This window comes from Chelonoidis abingdonii, chromosome 3, assembly GCF_003597395.2.
Source record: "Chelonoidis abingdonii isolate Lonesome George chromosome 3, CheloAbing_2.0, whole genome shotgun sequence".
Classification (NCBI taxonomy): domain Eukaryota; kingdom Metazoa; phylum Chordata; order Testudines; family Testudinidae; genus Chelonoidis; species Chelonoidis abingdonii.
Window position 1 is genome coordinate 40,920,153 of NC_133771.1, and position 11,524 is coordinate 40,931,676.

Consider the following 11,524-nt stretch of genomic DNA (forward strand, 5'->3'; position numbering starts at 1 on the left):
CGCCAGTGGCCGGCTCCGTACCAGAGGGCTGCGCCTTCTCGGGCCCCTCCCGCTGCCGGCCGCTCTGTCCCCTAGTCGCAGCGGCTGCGAGGAGCTCCGCGGGGAAGGTTCCGCCCCCGGCCGGTGGAGCGGTCCGAGCGCCGGGCGGACAGCCCCGGAAGGCGGTGGCAGGGGGAGGGAAATGCCGCCGTCTCTCCGTCCCCTTCTCACCTGTGACCTTCCCCCACCGGAGCCGCGGCCCGGAGCCGCCGAGCGGCCGCTGCCATCTTTGCGAGTGGTTGCGGGGAGAGGGCGGGGGGAGCACGGGCTTTCCGGTCACCACGGCAACCAGCGCGGCTCCGTCGGGCCTCCGACATCCCGCCGAGGCCTACCGGGGTGGGCGGGGAGGCGGCCTTCTACGTGCCCGCCGCCGAGCGCTCGCTGCCCCAGAGCATCCACAGAGCGCCCCGGTCCCTTTCCACTCTCCCATACAGACAGTGCGGCGCACAGGCAGCACCCTATCTTTCCAACATCCCACTCCTTCACAGCACCCTCAGGCCACCCCCTAACAGACAGCACTCCGCCCCTGCACAGAGAGTGCCCCACACAGAGAGCCTCCGGTCCCTTTACACTATCCCATACAGACAGTGCCACACACAGGCAGCACCCCATCCTTTCCAACATCCCACTCCTTCACAGCACCCTCAGACCACCCCAGACAAACAGCACCCTGTCCCTACACAGAGAGCGCCCTGGCCCTTAACAGCACCTCTTTCACATTACCTCCACAGATAGAGCCCTGTGCAGACAGTATCTCACCCCTTCTCATACCCTCAGACCACCCCCTCACCCACACACACAGCACCTCTCCCCTTCACAGCATCCCACACTGAGCACGCTGCACAGAGCACCCCACCCCATCACAACACCCACATGCAGGCAACACCCTTTCACAGCACCCTCAGACCACCCCCACACAGCCAGCACCTCACTCCTTGACAGCACCCTTGCAAAGAGGACCCCACCCCCTCAAAGCACCCTTAGACCAGCCTCAACACAGAAAATACTTGGGACAGATAGCATAATATTAGGGGAAATTATTTCAGTAGGAGGCTGGTGAAGCACTGGAATGGGTTACCTAGGGTGGAGGTGGAATCTTCATCCTTGGTTTTTAAGGCCCAGCTTGACAAAGGCGTGGCTGGGATGATTTAGTTGGTGTTGGTCCTGATTTGAGCGGGGGGTTGGACTAGATGACCTCCTGAGGTCTCTTCCAACCCTAATCTTCTATTATTCTATGATCTCATCCCTTTACAGCACCCCCATGCATAGAGCACCCTGCACAGAGAGCACCCTACCTCATCACATCACCTCAAACACAGAAAGCATCCCACACAGACCGCTCATGCATAGACAGCAGCATGCCACCTCTTCACAGCACCTCCGCACATAGCACTGCACATAGTGAGCAGTCTACACAGCACCCCTCACACCACCCACAGAGAGAGCAACCCCACCCACCAATCCACCCCATAACAACACCCACACAGAGAGCACCCCATACAAAGAACAACTGCACATTACTCGCCACACAGACAAGACCTCTGGTCTACCCTACACACAGAGAGCACCCCACCCATCACCCCCCAGACAGCAACTCCAAGGCCCCCCACACCCAGACCACCCCTCACCACCCCCACGCAGCACCCTACAACACACCCCAACTTTTCATAGCACTCCACACACAAAGCAACCTACACAGGGAGAATTTCTCACAACAGCCTCCACACACATAGCACCCCACCCATCACTACCCTCCAAACACAGAGATGGCACCTCGTACAAACCATTCACAGAGACAGCACCCAGTACAGTTCTCCACACATAGCATGCTACATAGTCAGTGCCCCTTGCCTCCTTTGTAAAGTTCTTTGAGATCTATTGATGAAAAGTACTATTTGAAATATCAGTATCATTTTATTATTATGATATTACTATGCCACTGCACACAAATACTTTCACATAGACAGTACCTCACATACAGACAGTATCCCCCACAGCATTCCATACATACACATATAGCAACCCACACAGTCACTACTCCCACATGGACAGTACTCTACCACATTACCTGTACATTGTCACTTCCCACTGATCACCCATCACCCATACAATAACCCCCACACAGACAACCCCGAGAACAAGTTCCTACAGTACTCTACACACAATCACCTCTCACTCATTGCACAAACAGCATCCCTAACAGTGCCCTCTCACCTCCACATAGTCACCATCACACAGTCAGCACCCAGTCATCACTCATCCAGTGGTGAGCTAGAGCCAGTTTGCACCAGATTGTGTGAACCAGTTGTTAAATGTTGAAGCAGTTTTAGAACCGGTTGTTAACCAGCTTCTTTGCAAGGGGGCACTGTGGCTTTGATGGGCTCCAGCCGGGAAGTGATGTAATTCCTCCTCCGGCCGCCAGGAGCACTGCACATGGGAGCCATGTGGGCCGCCACCTGGCCCTGGGCACGGGTCCTGTTGCTGCTGCTGCTCCCCCGACCGTTAGCCCTGGGGCTCCCACTGCTGCTCGGTGGGTCCCCGGCTGCTCTGCTGGGTCTAGGCTGCATCCTGCCGCTCGGGCTGCTCTGAGCCGCTCTCCCCGTGAGTACTCGCCACCCTGCCCATAGCCAGCCCCTGTCTCCAGCCAGCCCCACACGTCCTGCCCGCAGCCAGCCCTTGCTGCACCCCTGGCCCTGTCCACACCAGCCCAGCACCCCCTGCCCTGCCTGCAGCCAGCCCCGCAGCCCCTGCCCGCAGCCAACCCCTGCCATACCCCACTGAGGCCCTGCCCGAAACCAGCCATCCCCACAGACCGCTGTCTCCAGCCAACCCCACACCTCCCTGCCCTGCCTTCAGCCAGCCCCTACCTCCAGTCAGCCCCTGCCCTGCCTCCAGCCAGCCCTACATCCCCCATCTCGAGCCAAACCAGCACCCCTTGCCTCCAGCCAACCCCACACTCTCCTGTCTCCAGTCAGCTCCGCACCCCCTGCCCTGCCCACAGCCAGCCCTGCACCCCTTGTCTCCAGCTAGCCCTGCCCCACGCTCCTGTCTGCAGCCAGCCCCACGTCCACTGGTGCCCTGCAGTTGCCAGGGCTGTAACCTTGCACACCTGTTTCAATGAGGGGGGCAGGGAGCAGCTGGGACCCACACATGTCCACACCCTAGGGTGACCAGACAGCAAGTGTGAAAAATCGGGATGGGGGTGGGGGGTAATAGGAGCCTATATAAGAAAAAGACCCCAAAATCAGGACTGTGCCTATAAAATGGGGAATCTGGTCACCCTAGCACTCCCCCAGGGAGTGGCAGGGATCCACACATGTGAAACGGAGCTCATTTCTAGTTCAGGCCCATCTTTTTAAAAAAGAACTTTAGGTAGGGTTAACATATATCTGTATTTTCCCGGACATGTCAGGCTTTTTGGTTCTTAAATCGCCATCTGGAAGGAATTTTTAAAATTTAAAAATTTTAAGTTTAAAAATTCCTCCTAGGAAAATACGGACGTATGGTAACCCTATTGGTACAAAAAGTACATACTGTGGCAATCCCTTAAATCAGAACTTTTTATAGGGAACTGGTTGTTAAGATTTTGACAGCTCATCACTGCACTCACTCCACAAACATCACCTTCTACACAGAGTAGCCTCCTCACTCATGCAGAGACTGCACTCCACCCAGTCTCCCCACATATGCAGTTACCTCCCACTCATCCCACTAGTTCTTCAACCATCCATAAAGATTTCCAAGATAGAAAAGACTGAAATTTCTAATTAGTGAGCAAAGTGAGATCTTGCACTCAACTCAATGGCATTTTTCTGTATGTTCAACCTGGATATACCAGATTTGATATTTTAAATATTTTATAGGTAAAAAATAAGCAGGCAAATATTTTTAAACTTTTGCTCATGCTGTCGGGGAAAAAGTTAATGGAAAAGTTTAAGAGCATACTATGAATGGACTGTAATAAAGTGGTATCTATTTATCATTGCTGGTTAGTGACAGAAACAGGAGTTTGCCATTGAGCAAAAGAGTAGCGAGTTTTCCTTCAACAGTAATAACAACATTTAACAGTAAATAAAAGTTTTTCTCTAGGTTTTCATTCAAATTTCACCAAAAATATCTAGCTAACATTTCAAATCAAAATTAAATTTAAAGATCTGAAAAATCATACAATTTACAAATGTTAATTAAACCTTGGCACAAGTATGTAGGAGAATCTAGGTCACTCATCAGTCTTCCCTGAATTCTGGAAAGGTGGAATCATTATTATTATTTATGCTAATACTTATTTTACACATAGGGAAACTTAGATTAAATCCCCTCTGTGCTACCACCCATAGCTTTTTGCAGCACACTTCTCTGGGAGAGAACATCCCTGTCTACACCTGTTCAGCAAGGCTGAGAGGCTGGTGTAAGTTCTAGAAACTCTTTAACCTCCAGTACCTCTCCTTCAAAATTACAGGGTTCTCTTTTCTCCAGGGACATCTGCATGAAATAAGGTTTGGAACCATTGCTTTCTCCAAGAGATGATCCCTGTGGATACAGAGTCCCTTCATGTAAATTAATATTCACCTTTCAAAGATTGAACAATCAAGCTTATATACCATAAATCACAAACTAATCTGCATGTCTGTCCCAGCCAGTTTCTGTTTTGTCTTTTTCAGATAGACAGATTGGCATTTTCTTCAATAGAAATTCCCACACAGGCACTCATTTTTCATTGTCATGAATTATGAATTAGGGATAGATCTCCAGAGATCTGTCACAGTGCTCTTGGAAGCTGACTGCATTTGAGACTGTATGAATTGCTTATCCTTATATGCAATCACACATATCCAGCACATTTACTCACAACGGAGAGTGACAATGTTGCACTCTCTATTGTGCACCATACACGGATTTGCAGCATCAAGGCCTAGGTGAGTATATCTGTAGCCTACTTGCTCTGCTCTTCTGAACCAATTATAAGTACTTCTAGCAGTGTTTTGCTTAGGGCCCTTTGGGGCTGCAATGCACTCCTACCTGCCTGTCAAGAAAAGTGGGCATATTTAAGATGGAATGCTGAGTCCTCAAGGAGTCCTCAAGGCCTGTTGCTCAACATGCTGTACATACAAAAGGGGAGTTAATTTACCTCAATGCTAGTTGATTCTGATCCCATACTGAGTCAAAGGTTGCAGGGTCAATATAGTAGTATCACATTTTGTGTCATAAAACAATGTCTGAATAACATGAACTGAAACCTTAGATGTATCATCATTCTAAGCACTGGACTGTTCTGAATGAAGATAGGGTTTCTGATTTTTCTAGTTAATTATAATGTATAATTTAAACTCGCACACGCATGCACTTCCCTTGAACCTGCAGTCATAGAATCTACAGCAATACCATTTTAGGCCCCACCCTGGAAAATGCACCTGAGGGGTTCCATTGAGTTCAATGGCATTCATATGTGTTAAGTTTAAAATGCATAAGTGTTTGTGGAACTGGGGCCTTTTCTATCCAAGTCTGCTTTATTTTCTTTTTTCTCCCAAGCTCCCACAGAACTAAAATCTATTAACAGTGTATGGTAAAATTCCTTTCCACATCCTCCATTAATATTAACTGAAACTTGACAGGCTGAAAGACAAAGCACGTTTTCAATTATTAAAGACAGATCAGATTTAGCATGAAACTTCCCTTTAAAAGAGCAGGCTGGTTTGTAACTGTGTTTTTAGCCTCTTACTCCTCATTCATATCTAAAACTCAAAGAGTAACCAAGTGCAAGAGACAATCTCTAACATTTCTAATTTACATTTAATTACATTTTCTCATACTAAAATAGTAGATAATGATTCTTACGTTAATTTAGTTTTCATTTGATCACGTTAGTTGCTATATAAATAAATAGTTATGAATACATGAGCCTACAGTTTCAACCTTATGTCTTCCTTCCCCCTCACTATTGTTTGTTACCTAACTTGAAACATCATTTCTAACATTAAGTTCTAACCCTGAAAATACTTTTGCACATGCTTAATTTTGCCCTCATGAGTGGACCCACTGGACTAGTCACATGACTAAAATTAATCACATGTGTATGTGTTCAAGATTAGGACTTTAGAGTGCAAACTCTTCAGGGGCAGGGACCTTGAGTTAAATCCTGGTCTCATTGAAGTTAATGGAAAGACTCATGTTGACTTCAGTGGAGTCAGGATTTCACCCCTTGCCTTTCTGTTTGTTCTGAGATGCCTAGCACACTCTTGGGCAGTATCAATATTTCATAATCCTGTTTCTTTAAACCATTCAGTTTGTTTACAGACTTCTGAAGTTTAGAAACCTGTGGGTTTTTCATCCTCTTTTATTAAAAACTAATTATATAAAAATATCAAAATTTTTCCTCTGTCCTTCAGATTAGAAAGTACATCCCATAAACTAGGCTTGCCTGGTGTGAAGGGGAGGCCAGACTCCTAAGGGATGCACTCGGTTCCAATGTTTTCTCTTTTATCCTGCTACAGCATGGTCTAAAAACTGATTCAGTGGTGGTTATCAGCAGTATGATAGGAAGTGTGAGAATCTAGGACACTTTTTTCAGGTGGCAGGGGGGAAAGTTGCCTATATAAGACAAAGCCCCTAATATCCGATTGGTCCCGATAATATCAGGACATCTGCTCACCCTAGCAGTGTGACTTATTTCCTAGAATGCATTGGCTTTATAATGTAGGAAGATTGTGTCTGGAGAAATCCCTCCAAGACATAACCAATTATGCTTCAAATATTAACTCAAAAAAATATTAAAAATATACCCCTTCCATACTGAGTGTCCCCTACCAATAATATATAAAAACCCAACTTCCCAAATCATTTCCACACTTCAGAAAAGGAGAAGCTCTTATCTAATTATTAAAGTGAATCATCCCTCTCCCCAACATCAGTGATGTCTTCCTGGAAGTAAAAACCTATGTCCACAACTGATGAGAAGAGAAGTGGCAATAGTGATTATAAATAGACTTGGAAATATTAGATTTTTTATCAGTAAATGTGAATAAAACCTATTTCACCATACATACAAACTAATTAAAAATATTTTCATCTACAAATAATCAAAATTTACAGATAGGCAAAGTCAGAAAATCATTGTTTGAAAACTTCTTAGAGTTAAAGACTATGTACTTTGTATATTTTGACATTTGATGTTAACAATTTGTGCGTTAATGTTTATTAAGTTTTAACTTTTTGAATCCCAACATCTATTACCATTAAATAATTATTTGCTGATGCCCCATAATTTCTCACAACTGAAAATTTAAATCAATACAATTCAGAACAAAATGCTTAAAATTCATATTTGTGAAAAACTGTGAAAATATAAATCAATAAAAATCTAAAAAAGTTTAAAGATAAATATCAAGATCAGTTGAAATTATAAAAAAATAAAAATCAAATTTTGTCAAGCCTTGCTATAAAATACCAAATGATCTGATCCACTCGCATTAGTAATATGTCTCCAACTAGGGCAAAGCTTTTGTCACAGGTGGAAAATAAAGTAGTAAGTGCAACCATTATAAAAAGGAAATACTTCTTAACTTTAACTTCTGAAAAAATTAACAAATCAGTGTCAATAGCCTGTTGTATTGAAAAAGCTGTATCTCAGGTCCAGCAAGGGCTAAGATGTTAAAAAAATATTTTCTATTGCAGCATTGAATGGTTAAGTATGATTCAGGGTTTCATGCCAAGTTATTGGTGGCTTATGTTCATTGTAACAACCACCAGTTAAAATCTCTTTAACCCATTATTAAACTCACAGAAAAATAAACAAAATGTTTAAAGCATTTCAAGACTAAGAATTAAAGAAAGCTTTCATTTTAACAATTTTCCTTATTCTCTTTAGATGTGCAAAGTCTCCATATGGAAAAACTTAGCATTATAGATTGTATTAGAAGTTCTTTTTGGACGAAGAGAGACAGCATTCATTTATATGGTCTTGAGCTGTTATTATTTTTGAAATTTAATCCTGTTTCCTTTAAGAAAAACATATGCCAAATGGGATTAAAAAAGAACAACAAACACAGAAAATGAAGCTTCTGTCTCTGGTCCTTACTTTTACTTGCATACTAGCTGCTGGGAAAGTGAAGGCAGAGTACAGGGTTGTAGATACAACAACGAGAGCCGGCATACTTTTTACCAGCATCAGGCTGTTTAAGGCATTACTTTGACCTTGGCTTTTTCAACACAGGCTCTCACCAGTGTTGCAAAAGGTGAAGTTGATTTTGCTGACTAATCCAGATTCTTATTAGATAGAGCGCAAAATGAGAAGGATAAGAAAGAAGACAATTAGGGTAGAGGAAGGAAAATGCCAAACTAGGCAGATGATGACAGCCAGAAGCTAAGGCTCACATCCCAGGGTTTGTCAGGATTTAGCTGAAGCTGATAGAGGTGGTGACATACTCCTTTTTTCTCTCTGATTAGTGTGGTCAGGACCTCTGTCTGAATCAGAACAAAAAGACCCGATGGTGTTATGGTAGATCCCAGGATGCCAAGAGATTTCTGGGAGGGTGCGGGGAGAGTTGTAGCCATTATGGCAAAGCTCTTTCCTTCTAATCCACTCATCCCATTGTTCTCCTTCAGGGACCCCGAAATAAACAATGTCCAAAATGGGGTAGCAACTTCATCCAATTTAAAATTAACCACTCAAAACATATTTTGGTGATTTCAGCTATAAACATTTCCTCCCGTTTTTAGAATATTTCAACTTGTCATATCAACTCATGAGTCTGTCAGGAGCTTTAAAGACCCCTTATCTTTCTTTTAACATAAACAATCTAGTTTTTACCAGTCTTTCGTCTCTAACTTCTTCTTACCCTTCTATACAATTTAGTATAATGAACTGAGCTGGGCTTTTGTTGCCTTGGGCAACATAAAATACAGGCTTCTGCACAATAAACTGCTATAATAAATGAAAATTTCTTCCCAATCGCATGGCAGTAATCAAAGAAATAATCAAAATGTAGGACTGGAAGGGACTTTGATAGGTCATCTACTCCAGTCCCCTGCAGGGGTCTGGACATTTTCCCATGACATCCACCTCATGGGAAAATCTAGGATCATGGATGATAAGCAGGACAATAACAGGTTTTGGATGGCAACAATACACAAGTTACATAAGTCTCCCAAACATTGAACTCATACTAATAAAAACTTAATATTACATCACACCATCATGTTCTTTTTGTCATATTTGTTTCAGAGAAGCTAATTGATAAATGATTGAGAGAGTTTTACAATTTTTTAGTTGTAACTCTTTTCTTGTAAATCCAGGTTTGTACCAGTATAATAAAACCACCTCCCACAAGTGAAACATGGTATACTGGTAAAAAGGCAGCTTTGCCAGTATATCTGTGTCTACACTAAGGACGTCTGCCAGCGTAGCTATGTTAGTCAGGGATCACACCTGTTCATACCCCTGACTGACATAGCTATGCCTGTAGAAGTCTTTCACAGACATGGTATTAAAATTGCACTTCAAACAGCTCCAATTCTAAAAAAGCAGCTTATTAGGACAATGTTTTTGCTTTTCCCCTAAAAAACTACATTGGCTTAAGGCCGAGGTTGAGCAAGATTTACTCCTGAAGCAGAAGCAATTTTTCTTTACATAAAAAATGTTATGACTTAAAATCTTATATCTCACTGCCTTAGCTCTTTACAAACAAGCACTTTATTCCTTGCTCCTCAATGGAGCTCGTTACTTGCTTCTCATACTGGCACGTCTTAAAAATAGGGCTGTCAAGCAATTAAAAAATTAATCACGTGATAAAAAAAATTGCACGATTAATCACACTGTTAAGCAATAATAGAATACCATTTATGTTTTCTACATTTTCAAATATATTGATTTCAATTAGAACATGGAATACAAAGTGTACAGTGTTCATTTTATATTTATTTTTTATTACAACCTAATACAAGTTCTGTAGTGCAATCTCTTTATCATGAAAGTTGAACTTAAAAATGTAGAATTATGTAGAAAATAAACGGAATTCAAAAATAAAACAACGTAAAACTTTAGACCCTACAAGTCCACTCAGTCCTACTTCAGCCAGTTGCTCAGACAAACAAGTTTGGTTACAATTTTCAGAAGATAATGCTGTAAATGTTGTTTACAATGTCACCTGAAAGTGAGAACAGGCTTTCACATGGCACTGTTGTCGCCGGCATCACAAGATATTTATGTGCCAGATGTGCTTAAGATTCATATGACCCTTCATGCTTTGGCCACCATTCCAGAGGACATGCTTCCATGCTGATGATGGGTTCTGCTCGATAACGATCCAAAGCAAAGTGGACAGATGCATGTTCATTTTCAGATGCCACCAGCAGAAGGTTGATTTTCTTTTTTGGTGATTCGGGTTCTGTAGGTTCTGCATTGGACTGTTGCTCTTTTAAGACGTCTGAAAGCATTCTCCACACCTCATCCCTCTCAGATTTTGGAAGGCAATTCAAATTCTTAAACCTTGGGATGAGCGCTGTATCTATCCTTAGAAATCTCACATTGGTACCTTCTTTGCATTTTGTCAAATCTGCTGTGAAAGTGTTCTTAAAACTAACGTGCGGAGTCATTATCTGAGACTGCTATCACATGAAATACATGGTAGAATGTATGTAAAACAGAACATGAGACATTCATTCTCCCCCAAGTTCAGTCACAAATTTAATTAACACATTATTTTTTTAATGAGCATCCACACCAGGCGGTCTTATCTCTATACGCCCATAGAGTCTGTTCCCTCGTGTTCCATTTCCAGCTCTGATGATGCAGAGCATTTACCCAGGTCCCCGCTCCCAGCTCTGACGCCAGAGAGCATTTACCTCCTGTCCCCCTTCCCAGCTCTGATGCCAGAGAGCATTTACCCCGTGTTCCCCTTCCCAGTTCTGACACCGCAGAGCCTTGCCTATGTCCCTGTTCCCATTCCCGCTCCCCCTTAGCAAACATTATTCCAATTTTCCTTTCCCCCACTTCCTGTTTCACTCCAGTTTATGTACACCTCTACCCCGATACCACAAATTCAGATATAACACGGTAAAGCAGCACTCTGGGGGGGTGGAACTGCGTGCTTTGGCGGATCAAAGCAAGTTCAATATAACACGGTTTCACCTATAACGTGATAAGATTTTTTGGCTCCCGAGGGCAGCGTTATAGTGGGGTAGAAGTGTAGTAATATTCTCAGCTATATTTTACTGAACCAATCATTTTACTGAAATTTAACTAACCAAACCTAACATATTGTAACATAATTCTCTAACCAATTATATCCCACTACCCTAATTAACTTACACGTAGGAAAATTAATTATACTGCAGACAGAAACAGTTAGAGAATCAGACAGATTAACAATAGAAAAATGGGGGCCATAAAGATACAATAATACAGAAATTAGGGTTTCACAACCACTACCATTGATAAGTGATTTCTTGCCAGACTGGATGCTATCAAACCAAGTTTTCTTTAACCATC

At 43.2% G+C, this 11,524-nt stretch overlaps 1 protein-coding gene across 3 annotated transcripts in view; it reads right to left on the minus strand.

The window, feature by feature from the left end:
* The window catches only part of LOC116835954 (testis development-related protein), a 46,970-nt gene extending 46,688 nt beyond the window's left edge, over window positions 1-282 (minus strand). For 2 of the 3 annotated variants that reach the window (XM_075063701.1, XM_075063699.1), the window contains exon 1: window positions 211-282. The gene's annotated coding sequence lies outside the window, so the exon portion shown is untranslated. Of the gene's footprint in view, window positions 1-21; window positions 112-210 lie in introns of those variants that run through there. The other variant, XM_075063700.1, reaches the window with a different exon arrangement.
* Window positions 283-11,524: the final 11,242 nt, after the last annotated feature.